This window comes from Muntiacus reevesi, chromosome X (assembly GCF_963930625.1).
Source record: "Muntiacus reevesi chromosome X, mMunRee1.1, whole genome shotgun sequence".
Lineage (NCBI taxonomy): Eukaryota > Metazoa > Chordata > Mammalia > Artiodactyla > Cervidae > Muntiacus > Muntiacus reevesi.
In genome coordinates this window covers 52,146,413-52,163,230 of record NC_089271.1, presented here as the reverse complement: position 1 = coordinate 52,163,230, position 16,818 = coordinate 52,146,413, and the positions used below count along the sequence as shown (strand labels likewise).

Here is a 16,818-nt window from a genome sequence, read left to right as displayed (position 1 = left end):
AGTGTTAGAGCTTCACCTTCAGCATCAGTCCTTCCAATGAATATACAGGACTGATTTCCTTTAGGACTGACTAGTTTGATCTCCTTGTAGTCCAAGGGACTCTTGAGTTCTCCAACACCACATTTCAAAAGCATCAGTTCTTTGGCACTCAGCTTTCTTTATGGTCCACTTCTCACTTCTGTGCACGACTACTGGAAAAACCACTGCTTTGACTAAGCAGACCTCTGGTGGCCAAGTAATGTGTCTACTTTTTAATATGCTGTCTAGGTGGGTCATAGCTTTTCTTCCAAGGAGGAAGCATCTTAATTTCATGGCCACAGTCACCATCTGCAGTGATTTTGGAGCCCAAGAAAATAAAGTCTCTGTTTCTTTTGTTTCTCCATCTGTTTGCTGTGAAGTAATGGGACCAGATGCCATGATCTTAGTTTTTTGAGTGTTGAGTTTTAAGCCAGCTTTTTCACTCTCCTTTTTCTTTTTTTTTTCTTTTTTTTTTCACTCTCCTTTTTCACTTTCATCAGGAGGCTCCTCACTTCATCTTTGCTTTCTACCATAAGGGTGGTGTCATCTGCCTATCTGAGGTTATTGATATTTCTCCTGGCAATCTTGATTCCAGCTTGTGCTTCATCCAGCCTGGCATTTCGCATGATGTACTCTGCATATAAGTTTAGTCAGAAAAAAAAAGAAAAGTTTAATCAGTGTGACAATATATAGCCTTGATGTACTCCTTTCCCAATTTGGAACCAGTCCATAGTTCCATGTCCAGTTCTAACTGTTGCTTCTTGACCTGCATACATATTTCTCAGGAGGCAGGTAAGGTGGTCTGGTATTCCCATCTCTTCCAAGAATTTTCAAAAGTTGTGATCCACACAGGTAAAGGCTTTGGTGTAGTCAATAAACCAGAAGTAGATATTTTTCTGGAAATCTCTTGCTTTTTCTATGATGCAGTGGGTGTTAGCAATTTGATCTCTGGTTCCTCTACCTTTGGGCTTCCCTTGTGGGTCAGCTGGTAAAGAATCCACCTTCAATGCAGGAGACCTAGGATCAATCCCTGGGTTGTGAAGATCCCCTGGAGAAGGGAAAGGTTACCCACTCTAGTATTCTGACCTGGAGACTTCCATGAACTATATAGTCCATGGGGTCTAAATCCAGCTTGAACATTTGGAAGTTCTCGGTTCATGTATTGTTAAAGCCTCACTTGGAGAATTTTGAGCATTACTTTGCTAGCGTGTGAGATGAGTGCAATTGTGCAGTAGTTTGAGCATTCTTTGGCATTGCCCTTTGGGAATGGAATACAAACTGACCTTTTCCAGTCCTGTGGCCATTGCTGAGGTTTCCAAATTTGCTGGTGTATTGAGTGCAACACTAACAACATCATCTTTTAGGATTTGAAATAGCTCAACTGGAATTCCATCACCTCCACTAACTTTGTTCGTAGTGATGCTTCTTCCTAAGGCCCGCTTGACTTCACATTCCAAGATGTCTGGTTCTAGGTGAGTGATCACAGTACCATGGTTATCTGGGTCATTAAGATCTTTTTTGTATAGCTCTTTTTTAAATTTAATTAAATTTATATATTTTTTAATTTATTTATTTTAACTAGAGGCTAATTACTTTATAATATTGTAGTGGTTTTTGCCATACCTTGACATGAATCAGTCATGGGTGTACATGTATTCCCCATGCTGAACCCCCCTCCCACCTCCCTCCCCATCCTATCCCTCAGGGTCATCCCAGTGCACCAACCATGAGCACCCTGTCTCATGCATCAAACCTGAACTGGCGATCTGTTTCACATATGATAATGTACATGTTTCAATGCTATTCTCTCAAATCATCCCACCCTCACCTTCTCCCACAGAGTCCAAAAGACTGTTCTATACATCTGTGTCTCTTTTGCTGTCTTGCACATAGGGTTATTGTTACCATCTTTCTAAATTCCATATATATGTGTTAGTATACTGTATTGGTGTTTTCCTTTCTGACTTACTTCACTCTGTATAATAGGCTCCAGTTTCATCCACCTCATTAGAACTGATTCAAATGTGTTCTTTTTAATGGCTGATTAATTCCATTGTATATATGTACCACAGCTTTCTTATCCATTCGTCTGCTGATGGACAACTAGGTTGCTTCCATGTCCTGGCTGTTATAAACAGTACTGTGATGAACATTGGGGTGCACGTGTCTCTTTCAGATCTGGTTTCCTCGGTGTGTATGCCCAGAAGTGGGATTGCTGGGTCATGTGGCAGTTCTATTTCCAGTTTTTAAAGGAATCTCCACACTGTTCTCCATAGTGGCTGTACTAGTTTGCATTCCCACCAACAGTGTAAGAGGATTCCCTTTTCTCCACACCTTCTCCAGCATTTATTGCTTGTAGATTTTTGGATAGCAGCGATTCTGACGGGCGTGAGCTGGTACCTCATTGTGGTTTTGATTTGCATTTCTCTGATAGTGAGTGATGTTGAGCATCTTTTCATGTGTTTGTTAGCCATCTGTATGTCTTCTTTGGAGAACTGTCTGTTTAGTTCTTTGGCCCATTTTTTGATTGGGTCACTTATTTTTCTGGAATTGAGCTGCAGGAGTTACTTGTGTATTTTTGAGATTAATTCTTTGTCAGTTGCTTCTCCCATTCTGAAGGCTGTCTTTTCACCTTGCTTATAGTTTCCTTCATTGTGCAAAAGCTTTTAAGTTTAATTAGGTCCCATTTGTTTATTTTTGCTTTTATTCCCATTACTCTGGGAGGTGGGTCATAGAGGATCCTGCTGTGATTTATGTCGGAGAGTGTTTTGCCTATGTTTTCCTCTAGGAGTTTTATAGTTTCTGGCCTTACATTTAGATTTTTAATCCATTTTGAGTTTATTTTTTGTATGTGTTAGAAAGTGTTCTAGTTTCATTCTTTTACAAGTGGTTGACCAGTTTTCCCAGCCTCCCTTATTAAAGAGATTGTCTTTTCTCCATTGTACATTCTTGCCTCCTTTGTCAAAGATAAGGTGTCCATAAGTGTGTGGATTGATCTCTGGGCTTTCTGTTTTGTTCCATTAATCTATATTTCTGTCTTTGTGCCACTACCATACTATCTTGATGATTGTGGCTTTGTAGTACAGCCTGAAGTCAGGCAGGTTGATTCCTCCAGTTCCATTCTTCTTTCTCAAGATTGCTTTGGCTGTTTGAGGTTTTTTGTATTTCCATACAAATTGTGAAATTATTTGTTCTACTTCTGTGAAAAATACCATTGGTAGCTTGATAGGGATTGCATTGAATCTATAGATTGCTTTGGTAGTATACTCATTTTCACTATATTGATTCTTCCAACCCATGAACATGGTATATTTCTCCATATTTGTGTCCTCTTTGACATCTTTCATCAGTGTTTTATAGTTTTCTATATATAGGTCTTATGTTTCTTTAGGTAGATATATTCCTAAGTGTTTTATTCTTTTCGTTGCAATAGTAAATGGAATTGTTTCCTTATTTTCTCTGTTTTCTCATTGTTAGCCACCTCTTGTTAATATCTTCTGCTTCTGTTAATTCTGTACTGTTTCTGTTCTTTATTTTGCCCATCTTTGCATGAGATGTTCCCTTGTTATCTCTAATTTTATTGAAGAGATGTCTAGTCTTTCGCATTCTGTTGTTTTCCTCTATTTCTTTCAATTGATCACTGAGGAAGGCTTTCTTATCTCCTTGCTATTTGGTTTGAATGCTATTCTGCATTCAAATGGGTATATCTTTCCTTTTCTCCTTTTCTTTTCTTTTTTTTCTCCTTTGCTTTTCATTTCTCTTCTTTTCTCAGCTATTCATAAGGCCTTCTCAGACAAACATTTTGCCTTTTTGCATTATTTTTCTTGGGGATGTTCTTGATCACCACCTCCTGTACAATGTCATGAACCTCCTTCCATAGTTCCCCAGGTACTTTGTGTATCAGGTCTAATCCCTTGAATCTATTTCTCACTTCCACTGTATAATTGTAAGGGATTTGATTTAGGTCATACCTGAATAGTCTTGTGGTTTTTCCTACTTTCTTCAATTTAACTCTGCATTTTGCAATAAGATGTTTATGATCTGGGCCACAGTCAGCTCCCCGTCTTGTTTCTGCTGACTGTATAGAGCTTCTCCATCTTTGGCTGTAAAGAATATAATCAATCTGACTTCAGTGTTGACGATCTGATGATATCCATGTGTAGAGTTGTCTCTTGTGTTGTTGGAAGAGGGTGTTTGCTATGATCAGTGTGTGCTCTTGGCAAAACTCTATTAACCTTTGCCCTGCTTCATTTTGTATTCCAAGGCCAAATTTGCATATTACTCTGGGTATCTTGACTTCCTATTTTTACATTCCAGTCCCCTATGATGAAAAGGACATCTTTTTTGTGTTAGTTCTAGAAGGTCTTGTAGGTCTTCATAGAACCATTCAACTTCAGCTTCTTCAGCATTAGTGGTTGGGGCATTGACTTGAATTACTGTCATAGTGAATGGTTTATCTTGGAAACACACCAAGATCATTCTGTCATTTTTGAGATTGCACTCAAGTACTGCATTTTGGACTGTTTTGTTGACTGTGAGGGCTACTCCATTTCTTCTAAGGGATTCTTGCCCACAGTAGTAGATATAATGGTCATCTGAATTAAGTTCTCCTATTCCAGTCCATTTTAGTTCACTGACTCCTAAAATTTCAATGTTCACTCTTCCCATCTCCTGTTTGACCAATTCCAATTTACTTTGATTGATGCACTTAACTTTCCAGGTTCATATGCAGTATTGTTCTTTACAGCATCAGACTTTACTTCCATCAGCAGTGATACCCACAACTGGGTGGTGTTTTGCTTTTGCTCTGTCTCTTCTTTCTTTCTAGAGTTATTTCTCCACTCTTTTCCAGTAGCATATTGGGCACCTACTGGCCTGTGTTCATCTTTCAGTGTCATATCTTTTTGCCTTTTCATACTGTTCATGGGATTCTCAAGGCAAGAATACTTGCCTTGAGATGTGGTTCACCATTTCCTTCTCCAGTGGACCATATTTTAACAGAACTTTCCACTATAACCCATCCGTCTTGGGTGGCCCTGCATGTCATGTCTCATAGTTCCATTGAAATAGACAAGGCTGTGGTCTGTGTGATCAGTTTGGTTAGTTTTCTGTGATTGTGGTTTTCATTCACAGAGAGCTTAGGCACCTGGCCTAAGATCACAGCTCAGAAGTAGAAACAAAGAGGGTTGAAGCAACTAGTGTAAGATGACATAGCTCAGAAGTAGAAGCACACAGAAGTCCAGCAACTTGCTTAAGATCACACAGCTCAAATGTGGAAGCACAGAGAGGTTTGGCAACTTTCCAAAGATCACAGCATAGATGTGGAAAAACTGAGAGGTCAGGCAACTTGCCTATGATCACCCAGCTCAGAACTGAAAGCACAGAGAGTTTAAACAACTTGCCTGAGATCACGGAGCTCAGAAGTGGAAACACAGAGAGGTTAGGCAACTTATCTAACATCACAGAGCTCACACATGGAAGCACAGAGAGGTTAAGTACCTTGCCTAAGATGACAAGAGTTCAGAAGTGGAAGCACAGAGTGTTCAGGCAACATGCTTAAGATTACACAACTGAGAAGTGGAAGCACAGAGAGGTCAGGCAAATTGCCTAAGATGACACAGCTCAGGTGGGGAAGCACAGAACGGTCAGGAAACTTAGGCGTTAGTTCACACAGGTCAGAAGTGGAACCCTAGAGTAATTAGGCAACTTGCCTAAGATCACACAGCTCAGAAATGGAAACAGATTGAGGCAGCTTGCTTAATACCACATAGTTAAATTATGAAAACACAGAGATGTTATGCAACCTAAGATCACAGCGCTTAGAAGTGAAAACGGGAGGTTAGACAACTAGACTAAGATCACACAGCTCAGACGTGGAATCACAGAGGGGTCATGCAACTTGTGTAAGATCACACAGCTCAAATGTGGAAGCACAGGGAGGGTAGGCAATGTGCCTAAGGTCACACAGCATAGATGTGGAAAAACTGAGAGGTAGGGACCTTCCAAGGTGATACAGCTCAGAAGTGGAAGCACCAAGAGCTTAAACAAGTTGCCTACGATCACATAGCTCAGATGTGGAAACAGAGAAGTTATGCTATTTCCCTAAGATAGCACAACTCAAATGTGGAAGCACAGAGATGTCAGGAAACTTAAATAGATCACACAGACCAGAAGTGGAAGCATAGAGAAATTAGGCAACTTACCTAATATCACACATCTCAGACGTTGAAGCACAGAGAGTTCTGGCAACAGGCATAAGATCACACAGCTCATTAATGGACACATGGAGGGTTTAGGCAACTTGCATAAGATTACAGAGGTCTGAAGTGGAAGCATAGGCAACTTGACTAAGATAACACAGCTCAACACAGATGTTGAAGTACAGAGAGGTCCGTAAACTTGCCTGAGATCACACAGATAAGAAGCGGAAGCATGGAGAAATTAGGCAATGTGCCTAATATACAACTCAGGTGTGGAAGCAAGTAGAAGTCGTGTAACTTGCCTAAGATAACAGAGCTCAGAAGTGGAAGCCAAGAGACTTTAGGCAACTTGCCTATAATCACACAGCTGAGAAGTGGCAGCATAGAGATTTCCGGCAACTTCCCTAAAATCACACAGCTCCAATGTGGAAGCACTGAGAGGTTTGGGAAGTTGTGTAAGAACACACAGCTCAGAAGTGGATACACAGAGAAGATAGGCAACTTGCCTAAGATCACACAGCTCAGATGTTGAAGTACAGAGAAGTCAGAAAACTTGCCTAATATTACACTGCTGAGAAGTGGAAGCACAGAGATGGTAAGCAACTTGCTTAAGATCACACAGAAATGGAAGCACAGCGATGTCATGAAACTTGCTTAAGATCACACAGCTCAGAGTTGGAAGTACATATAGGCAATTTGCCTTAGATCACACAGCTCAGAGTTGGGAGCACAGAGAACTTAGGGAACCTGCCTGTGATCACACAGCTCACATATGGAAGCACAATAGGTTAAGCAACTTGCCTAAGATGATAGAGCTCAGAAGTGGAAGCACAAAGAGGTCAGACAACTTGCGTAAGGTCACACAGCTCATATATGGAAACACAGGAAGGTTAGGCAATTGCCTAAGATGACAGCGCTCAGAAATGAAAGCACCAAGAAGTTAGGCAACTTGCCTGAGATCACACAGCTCAGATACGGAAAAACAGAAAGGTCCTGCAACTTGCCTATGATCAAACATATCCAGAGTGGAGGCATGGAGAGGTCACACAGCTTGCCTAAGATCACACAGCTCAGAAGTGAAAGCACAGAGAGTTTAGACAACTTTCCCAAGTTCACACAGGTCAGAGGTGGAAGCACAGAGAAGTCAGGCAACTTGCCTAAAAACACACAGCTCTCAGTTGGAAAAACAGAGTTTTGCAACTGGGCTATGATAACACAGAGAAGAAATGGAAGCACAGAGAGGTCAGGCAAATGTCCTAAGATCACACAGCTCAAAAGTGGTATAAAAGTGAGGTCAGGCAACTTGTCTAAGATCACACAGCAGACATATGGAAGTACAGAGAGGTTGGGCAACTTGTCTAAGATCACATGATACAGATTTGGAAGCATGGAGGTCAGGCAAGTTGAATAAGATTACACAGCTCAGAATTGTAAGCAGAATTGAAAGGCAACCTAGGTAGCTTGCCTAAGATCACTCAGCTCAGAAGCAGAAGCACAGAGAGGTTAGACAACTTGCCTAAAATTGCACAACTCAGATGTGTAAGCACAGAGAAGTCAGGCAACTTGCCAAAGATCATATAGCTCAGAACTGGAAACACAGTGAGCTTAGGTAATTTGCCTAATATCACACAGGTAAGAAGTGATGCAAGGAGAGGTCAGGCAACTTGCCTAAGATCACAGAGCTTATATATGGAAGCACAGAGTTATCAGTTGCCTAAGATGAGAGTTCAGAAGTGGATGCAGAAGAGGTTAGGCAACTTGCCCAAGATCGCCAACTCAGTAGTGGAAGCATGGAGAAGTGAGGCAACTTGCATAAGATCACACAGCTCAAATGTGGAAGCATCGGGAGGTCAGGCAATTTACCTAAGACCACACAGGTCAAAAGTGGAAGCACAGAGGTCAGGGACTTACTTAAGATCACACACCACAGATGTGTAAAAATGGAGTGGTCAGGCAACTTGCCTAAGATCAAACAGATCAGAAGTGGAAGCAAAGAGAGGTCAGGCAATGTGCCTAAGACCACAGAGCTCCTAAATGAAAGCACAGAGAGGTCATGCAACTTGTCTAAGATCACACAGCTCATATGTGGAAGCAGAGAGAGGTTGGAAACACCTAACATGACAGAGCTCAGAAGTGGAAGAACAGAGAGGTTAGGCAACTTGCCTAAGATCACACAGCTCAAGTAGAGGCACAGATAGGTCAGCCAACTTGCTGAAGATCACACAGATCACAGTAGAATCATCCAGATGTCTGGGAACTTGCCAAAAATCACTCAGGTCAGATGTGGACGCACAGAGAAGTTGAACAACTTGCCTAAGATGACAGAGCTCAGAAGTGGAAGCACAGAGAGGTTAGGCAAGTTGCCTAAGATCACACAGCTCAAATGTGGAAAAATGGAGAGGTCCTGCAAATCGCCTATGATCACACAGTTCAGAAGTGGAAGCACAGAGAGGTTAGGCAACTTGCCTAAGATCACACAGCTCAGAATTGGAAGCAGAGACAGCTCAGGCAACTTGCCTAAGATCACTCAGCTCAGAAGCTGAGAGCACAAGAAGCACAAGAAGTTAAACATCTTGCCTAAGATCTCACAACTCAGATGTGTAAGCACAGAGAAGTCAGGCAACTTGCCTAAGATCATACAGCTCAGAAATGGAAGTACAGAGAGCTTAGGCAAATTGCCTAATGTCACACAGGTAAGAAGTGAAGAAAAAGGAGAGGTCAGGCAATTTCCCTAATATCACAGAGCTCAGAAGTGGAAGCAATGAGGGTTTAGACAACTTGCTTAAGACCACCAATTCATAGTGGAACCATGGAGACGTGAGACAACTTGACTAATATAACAAAGCTGAGAAGTGGAAGCACAGAGATCAGGAACTTACCTAAGAACACACAGCATAGATATGGAAAAACTGAGTGGTCAGGATCTTGTCTAAGATGAAACAGATCAGGTTGGACACTTGCCTCAGATAACAGAGCTCAGAAGTGGAAGCACAGAGAGGTTAGGCAAGTTGCCTAAGTTCACACAGCTCCTAAGTTGAAAAACAGAGAGGTTCTTCAAGTTGTCTATGATCACACAGATCAGAAGTGGAAGCAGAGAGAGGTCAGGCAACTTGTGTAAGATCACACAGCTCATAAATGGAAGCACAGACAGGTCAGGTAACATATCTAAGATCACACAACTCAGAGGTGGAAGTATGGAGAGATTAGGCAACTTGCATAGTATCAAACAGCTCAGACTTGGAAGCATAGAGTGTTTAGTCATCTTGGCTAATATCACACCGCTCAGAAGTGGAAGCACAAAAACAACAACAGCAACAACAAAAAAGAAGTGGAAGCACAGAGAGGTTAGGCAACTTGCCTAAGATCACACAGCTCAAGTAGAGGCACAGATAGGTCAGAGAACTTGCTGAAGATCACACAGATCATAAGTGGAAACATCTAGATGTCTGGGAACTTGCCAAAAATCACTCAGGTCAGATGTGGAAGCACAGAGAGGTTAGGCAACCTGCCTAAGATGACAGAGCTCAGAAGTTGAAGCATGGAAGGTTACGCAACTTTCCTAAGATGACAGAGCTCAGAGAGGTAAGGCAAGTTGCCTAAGATCACACAACTGACATATGGAACACAGATGTTAATGCAACTTGCCTATGTTGACAGAGCTGAGAAGTGGAAGCACAGAGAGGTTAAGCAAGTTGCCTAAGAACACACAGCTCCTAGGTGGAAAAACAGAGAGTTCTGCAACTTGGCTATGATCACAGAGAGCAGAAGTAGAAGCACAGAGATCAGGCAAACGTCCTAATATCACCCAGCTCAAAAGTGGAAGCACAGCAAGGTCTGGCAACTTACCTATGATCACACAGCTCATGTATGGAAGCACAGAGACGTTGGGCAACTTATGTAAAGTCACACAATATAGATGTGGAAGCACATAGAGCTCAGGCAAGTTGAATAAGATCACACAGCTCAGAATTAGAAGCAGTGACAGCTTAGGCCACTTGCCTAAGGTCACTCAGCTCAGAGGTAGAAGCACAGAGAGGTTAGACAACTTGCCTAAGATCACAGAGCTCAGAAGTGGAAGCAAAGAGGGTTTAGGCAACTGGCCTGTACTCACACAGCTCAGAAGTGGCAGCAGAGAGAGGCCCGGAATCTTGCCTAAGATCACACAGCCCAAATGTGGAAGCTCAGTGAAGTTTTTTCAACATGCTTAAGATGACAGAGCTCTTAAGGACATGAGAGAGAAGGTTCCATCCATGTCCATGAATGGAAGGACAGAGAGGTTAAGCAAGGTGCCTAAGATCGCGCAGCTCAAATGTGCAAAAAGAGGTCCTGCAAATTGGCTATGATCACTCAGATCAGAAGTGGAAGCATAGAGAGGTCAGGCAACATGCCTAAGATCACACAGCTGCCAGGTAGAAGCACAGAGAGATTAGGTAAGTTGCCTAAGATCACACAGCTCCTAGGTGGAAGCACAGAGAGATTAGACAACTTCCACAGGATCACATAGCTCAGAAGTGGAAGAACACGGAGGTCAGGCAACTTGGCTAATATCATCCTCTCAGAAGTGGAAGCACATAGAGGTAGGCAAGTGTACTAAAATCAAAAAGCTTACGAGGAGGCACAGAGAGAGCAGGCAAGTTGGGTACGATCACACAGGTCAGAATGGAAACAGAGAGGACAGGCAACTTGTCTAATATCACACAGCTCAAAGTGGAAGCAAAAAGAGATCAGGAAACTTGCCTAAAATCACACAGCTTTTAAGTGGAAGCACAGAGAGCTTAGACAACTTGCCTAAGATCACACAGCTCACATGTGAAAACACAGAGAGTCAGACAATTTGTATCAGATAACACAGCTCACATATGGAAGTACAGAGAGGACACGCAACTTGCTTAAAATCACACAGCTCAACAGTGGCAGCATAGAAAGGTCAGGCAACTTGCTAAGGTCACAGAGCTCAGAAGTGGAAGCACACAGAGTTAAGCTATTGCTTAAACACTCACAGCTCACAAGTGGAAGAATGGACTGGTTAGGCAACTTGCCTGATGTCACACAGCTCAGATATGGAAGAACAGACAGGTTATGCAACCAGCCTAAGATCACACAGCTCATAAGTGGAAGCACAGAGAGATTGGCAACTTGCCTAACATCACACAGATCTAGTGAAAACACCCAGAGGTCAGCCAACTTGCCTAAGATCACACAACTCTGAAGTGGAAGCACCCAGAGGTCAGCCAACTTGCCTAAGATGACACAGCTCAAATATAGAAACATAGAGAAGTGAGTCAACTTGTGTAAGATCACACAGCTCAGAGTGAAAGCACAGAGAGTTTAGGCAACTTGCCTAAGACCTCACAACTCAGAAATGGAAGCACAGAGAAGTCAGGGAAGTTGCCTCGCATCACACAGCTCAAAAACGGAAGCACAGAGAGGTCAGAAGACCTGGCAAAGATCACACAGCTCAGAACTGTAAGCATAGAGAGGTTAGGCAACTTGCCTAAGTTCATACAGCTCATATACGGAAGCACAGAGAGATTAGAAAACTTGCCCTACATGGATGCAATCTCAGAAATGAGTGATCTTTGTTTATTTTCAAGGCAAACCATTCAATATGACAGTAATCCACATCTATGCCCCAACCACTAATGCTGAAGAAGCTGAAGTTGAACGATATGATGACCTACAAGACTCTCTAGAACTAACACCAAAAAAGATGTCCTTTTCATCATAGTGGACTGGAATGCAAAACCAGGAAGTCAAGAGATACCTGAGTAATAGGCAAGGCTGGCTTTGGAGTACAAAATTGAAGCAGGGCAATGGCTAACAGAGTTTTGCCAAGAGAATGTACTGGTCATAGCAAACATCCTCTTCCAACAGCACAAGAGATGACTCTACACATGGACATCACCAGATGGTCAACACTGAAGTCAGATTGATTATATTCTTGGCAGTCAAAGATGGAGAAGCCCCATATGGTCAGCAGAAATAAGACCAGGAGTTGACTATGGCTTAGATCATGAAGTCCTATTGCCGAATTCAGACATAAATTGAAGAAAGTAGGGAAAATCACTAGACCATTCAGGTATGACCTAAATCAAATCCTTTATGATTATACAGTGACTGTGACAAATAGATTCAAGGGATTAGATCTGATAGACAGAGTGCCTGGAGAACTATGGATGGAGGTTCGTGACATTGTACAGGAGGTGGTGATCAAGACCATCCCCAAGAAAAAGAAATGCAAAAAGATAAAATGGTTTTCTGAGGAGGCCTTATGAATAACTGGGAAAAGAAGAGAAGTGAAAGGCAAAGGAGAAAAGGAAAGATAAACCCATTTGAATGCAGAGTTCCAAAGAACAGCAAGGAGAGATAAGAAAGCCTTCCTCAGTGATCAGTGCAAAGAAATAGAGGGAAACAACTGAATGGGAAAGACTAGTGATCTCTTCAAGAAAATTAGAGCTACCAAAGGAACATTTCATGCAAAGATGGGCACAATGAAGGACAGAAATAGCATGGACATAACAGAAGCAGAGGATATTAAGAAGAGTTGGCAAGAATACACAGAAGAACTGTACAAAAAAGATCTTCATGACCCAGATAATCACGATGGTGTGATTACTCACCTAGAGCCAGAAATCGTGGAATGTGAGGTCATGTGGGCCTTAGGAAGTCAAATGGAGCAGAACCATATGGTCCTTCCCCCCTGCCCCTCCAATATTCTCTCCCTGCCTTTTGCCTGTGGAAAACTTTAGTCTAAAAAGAAGTTTAATCAGAGAAGTGAGAAATGCTGAAACAAAGGGAAACTGTCAAAGGAGACTAAATAATAATAATAATGCAATCTTTAGGCATAATCAAGAACCTTTAGTTCTTTCTCAAGGGCTATAGATAATATTCTGAGAGCCATATCCTGTGATCTGTCTTATAGATACCAAAACACCAGGTGGAGAAGTTAACTACATGATAACCAGGCTGTACCCACGACTTAAGCTGCCACAATTCCAAGAACTGATCACAAAGAGATGGGAACAAATGGACAGTGGAACTGAAACTTCAGTTCAGTTCAGCCACTCAGTTGTGTCTAACTCTTTGGGACCCCATGGACTGCAGCATGCCAGGCTTCCCTGTCCATCATCAACTCCTGGAGCTTGCTCAAATACAGGTCCATTGATTTGGTGATGCCATCCAACCATCTCATCCTCTGTCTTTCCCTTCTCCTCCTGCCTTCAATCTTTCCCAGCATCAGGATCTTTTCCATTGAATCAGTTCTTTGCATCTGGTGGCCAAAGTATTGGAGTTTCAGCTTCAGCATCAGTACTTCCAATGAACATTCAGGACTGATTTCCTTTAGGATGGACTGGTTGGATCTCCTTGCAATTCAAGGGACTCTCAAGAGTCTTCTCCAACACCACAGTTCAAAAGCATCAATTCTTCGGTGCTCAGCTTTCATTATAGTCCAACTCTCACATCCATGCATGACTAATGGAAAAACCGTAGCCTTGACTACACACATCTATGCCGGCAAAGAAATGTCTCTGCTTTTTAATTTGCTATCTAGGTTGGTCATAGCTTTTCTTCCAAGGAGCAAGCATCTTGTTAATTTCATGGCAGCAGTCATCATCTGCAGTGATTTTGGAGCCCCCCAAATGAAGTCTGTCATTATTTCCATTCTTTCTGGACCATCTGTTTGTCATGAAGTGATGGGGCTGGATGCCATGATCCTACATTTTTGAAAGTTGAGTTTTAAGCCAGGTTTTTCACTCTCCTCTTTCACTTTCATCAAGAGGCTCTTTAGTTCTTCTTCACTTTTCGCCATTAGGGTGGTGTCATCTGCATATCTGAGGTTATTGATATTTCTCCTGGCAATCTTGATTTCAGCTTGTGCTTCATCCAACCTGGCATTTCATATGATGTCCTCTGCATATAAGTTCAATAAGCAAGGTGACAGTATACAGCCTTGACATACTCCTTCCCAATTTGGAACCAGTCCATTGTTCCATGTCCGGTTCTTACTGTTGCTTCTTGACCTGCAAACAGATTTCTCAAGAGGCAGGTCAGGTGGTCTGGTATTCCCATCTCTTTCAGAATTTTCCACAGTTTGTTGTGATCCACACAGTCAAAGGACTTCCCTGGTGGCTTAGACGGTAAAGCGTCTGCTTACAATGCGGAAGACCCAGGTTCAATCCCTGGGTCGGGGAGATCTGCTGGAGAAAGAAATGGCAATGCACTCCAGTATTCTTGCTTGGAAAATCCCATGGACGGAGGAGCCTGGTAGGCTACAGTCCATGGGGTCGCAAAGAGTTGGACACGACTGAGCAACTTCACTTTCTTTACACAGTCAAAGGCTTTCGCATCGTCAATAAAGCAGAATAAGGCAAGACTGCAGAGATTCGCAAGTGATGAGGCCAGGTTATAAGACCTGAAACTGAAGATTAATTATACCTAAAACAACCAACATGATGTGAAAAACGAACTCCGCAGGAAGCTCACACGGCTCAGCCTCAGATTCCAGAATACCTCCGGTTAAGGTAGGAGGTCCTCGCTCCTATGGCTAGAGGGACATATGCCTAATGAAATCTTAACTCCTTTACAATCTCTTGTTTGTTGTTTCCTGAACCCCCCGTGGACAGGCGGGTGGCAGTGGGCACAATTGAGGGACTCTGGAGAGGCTACTCTTTGGTATGTCCCAAAGGAACTATCTGCTGGGCCCCAGCAGCGGTTACCCAAGCTGGTGGGGCTTCTTCTGTCCCTACTCTTCCCTGTGCCAAGAATCAGGCCAATGAAAACTGTAAGCACAGGTCAGGTATTTAGCAGATTTTCCGGCAGGCTATGAAGGGGATTTCTTTTTTTTTTTTTTTTTTTTTTTTTTGAAGGGGATTTCTTGGCACGTTTTTCCCACTCTTTTTCCTCCTCTCCAGCTCGAGCTGGTCCAGGACTCGAGCCCGACCAAAACCCAGGATGCTGGGCTTCAGGATCTAATGAAGCTCAGGCTCTGATGTCTCATTGCAAAAATTCAGTGAGAGACAAAGCGATAAGTGAGAGGTGGATTTGTTAAGATTCAGAGAGAAGCGCCCATTCTACAGGGTACAGGCCAAGGAATGCGACCTGGCTAGGTTTTGCGAGTGGGATGAATTCATATGCTAATGAGTGGGAGGATCATCCCAGCCATTGGGGAATCACCCGTTCCTCTGTCTTTTGACAGTCCCTTAGAGCTGTTCTGCCACTTCTGGGTGTGTCTTTTGGCTTACATATGGGAGATTAAGGTTTACTTGAATTTGACTTGTCATCTTGGACCCAATTGGTTTTATTTTTTTTTTATTTTTTTATTTTTTTAATATTATTTTATTAGTTGGAGGCCAATCACTTTACAACATTTCAGTGGGTTTTGTCATACATTGACATGAATCAGCCATATAGTTACACGTATTCCCCATCCCGATCCCCCCTCCCACCTCCCTCCCCACCCGACTCCTCAGGGTCCTCCCAGTGCACCAGGCAAGAGCACCTGACTCATGCATCCCACCTGGGCTGGTGGTCCGTTTCACCATAGATAGTATACATGCTGTTCTTTCAAAACATCCCACCCTCACGTTCTCCCCCAGAGTTCAAAAGTCTGTTCTGTACTTCTGTGTCTCTTTTTCTGTTTTGCATATAGGGTTATCGCCACCATCTATCTAAATTCCGTATATATGTGTTAGTATACTGTAATGTTCTTTATCTTTCTGGCTTACTTCACTCTGTATAATGGGCTCCAGTTTCATCCATCTCATTAGAACTGATTCAAATGAATTCTTTTTAACGGCTGAGTAATATTCCATGGTGTATATGTACCACAGCTTCCTTATCCATTCATCTGTTGATGGGCATCTGGGTTGCTTCCATGTCCTGGCTATTATAAACAGTGCTGCGATGAACATTGGGGTGCACGTGTCTCTTTCAGATCTGGATTCCTCAGTGTGTATGCCTAGAAGTGGTATTGCTGGGTCATATGGCAGTTCTATTTCCAGTTTTTTAAGAAATCTCCACACTGTTTTCCATAGTGGCTGTACTAGTTTGCATTCCCACCAACAGTGTAAGAGGGTCCAATTGGTTTTAATCGGTTTATGTTATGCCCTTGTGCTATGTCATTCTTTCAAAGGTTGTGCTCTGCCTCCTTCCTTCCTGTTTCATGCTCCTTTTCTCAGCCCCATCCGGGCCCACAAGGTTGCCTCTACAATCTTCTAGAGGACAACCAGAAAATAGCTGGCCTTGGGAGGGAAGTACTGTATAATATTCAACCCCTTAATCCTACCTTGCACTGGTCATGCTGGAGACCTTGGGGACGCCCAAACTCCAGCCTGGGGGTCCCAGGAGGTCATCACGCCTTGACTTGCCTAGGGATCTGGTCCTCAAAAGGTTGTCACGCCTCAACCTGCTTGGGGATCCACCAGTCCCAGGGGTCCCAGGAGGTCATCACGCTTCAACCTGCCCAGGGACCCAATTCTCGGGAGGCTGTCATGCCTCAACCTGTCCGGGGATTCAGTCTCTAGGAGGCTGTCACGCCTCAGCCTGCCTGGGGATCTGCACCCTCCCCAGGCAGAGGGTGCCTGACCCAGGGACACCTGGC

At 43.0% G+C, this 16,818-nt stretch overlaps 1 non-coding gene across 1 annotated transcript; it reads left to right on the top strand.

Moving 5' to 3' along the window:
* The first annotated feature begins 14,338 nt into the window (after positions 1-14,338).
* Positions 14,339-14,411, top strand: TRNAC-ACA (transfer RNA cysteine (anticodon ACA)). The gene has a single exon. It is a non-coding gene; the product is annotated as a tRNA-Cys (tRNA).
* The last annotated feature ends 2,407 nt before the right edge of the window (positions 14,412-16,818 follow it).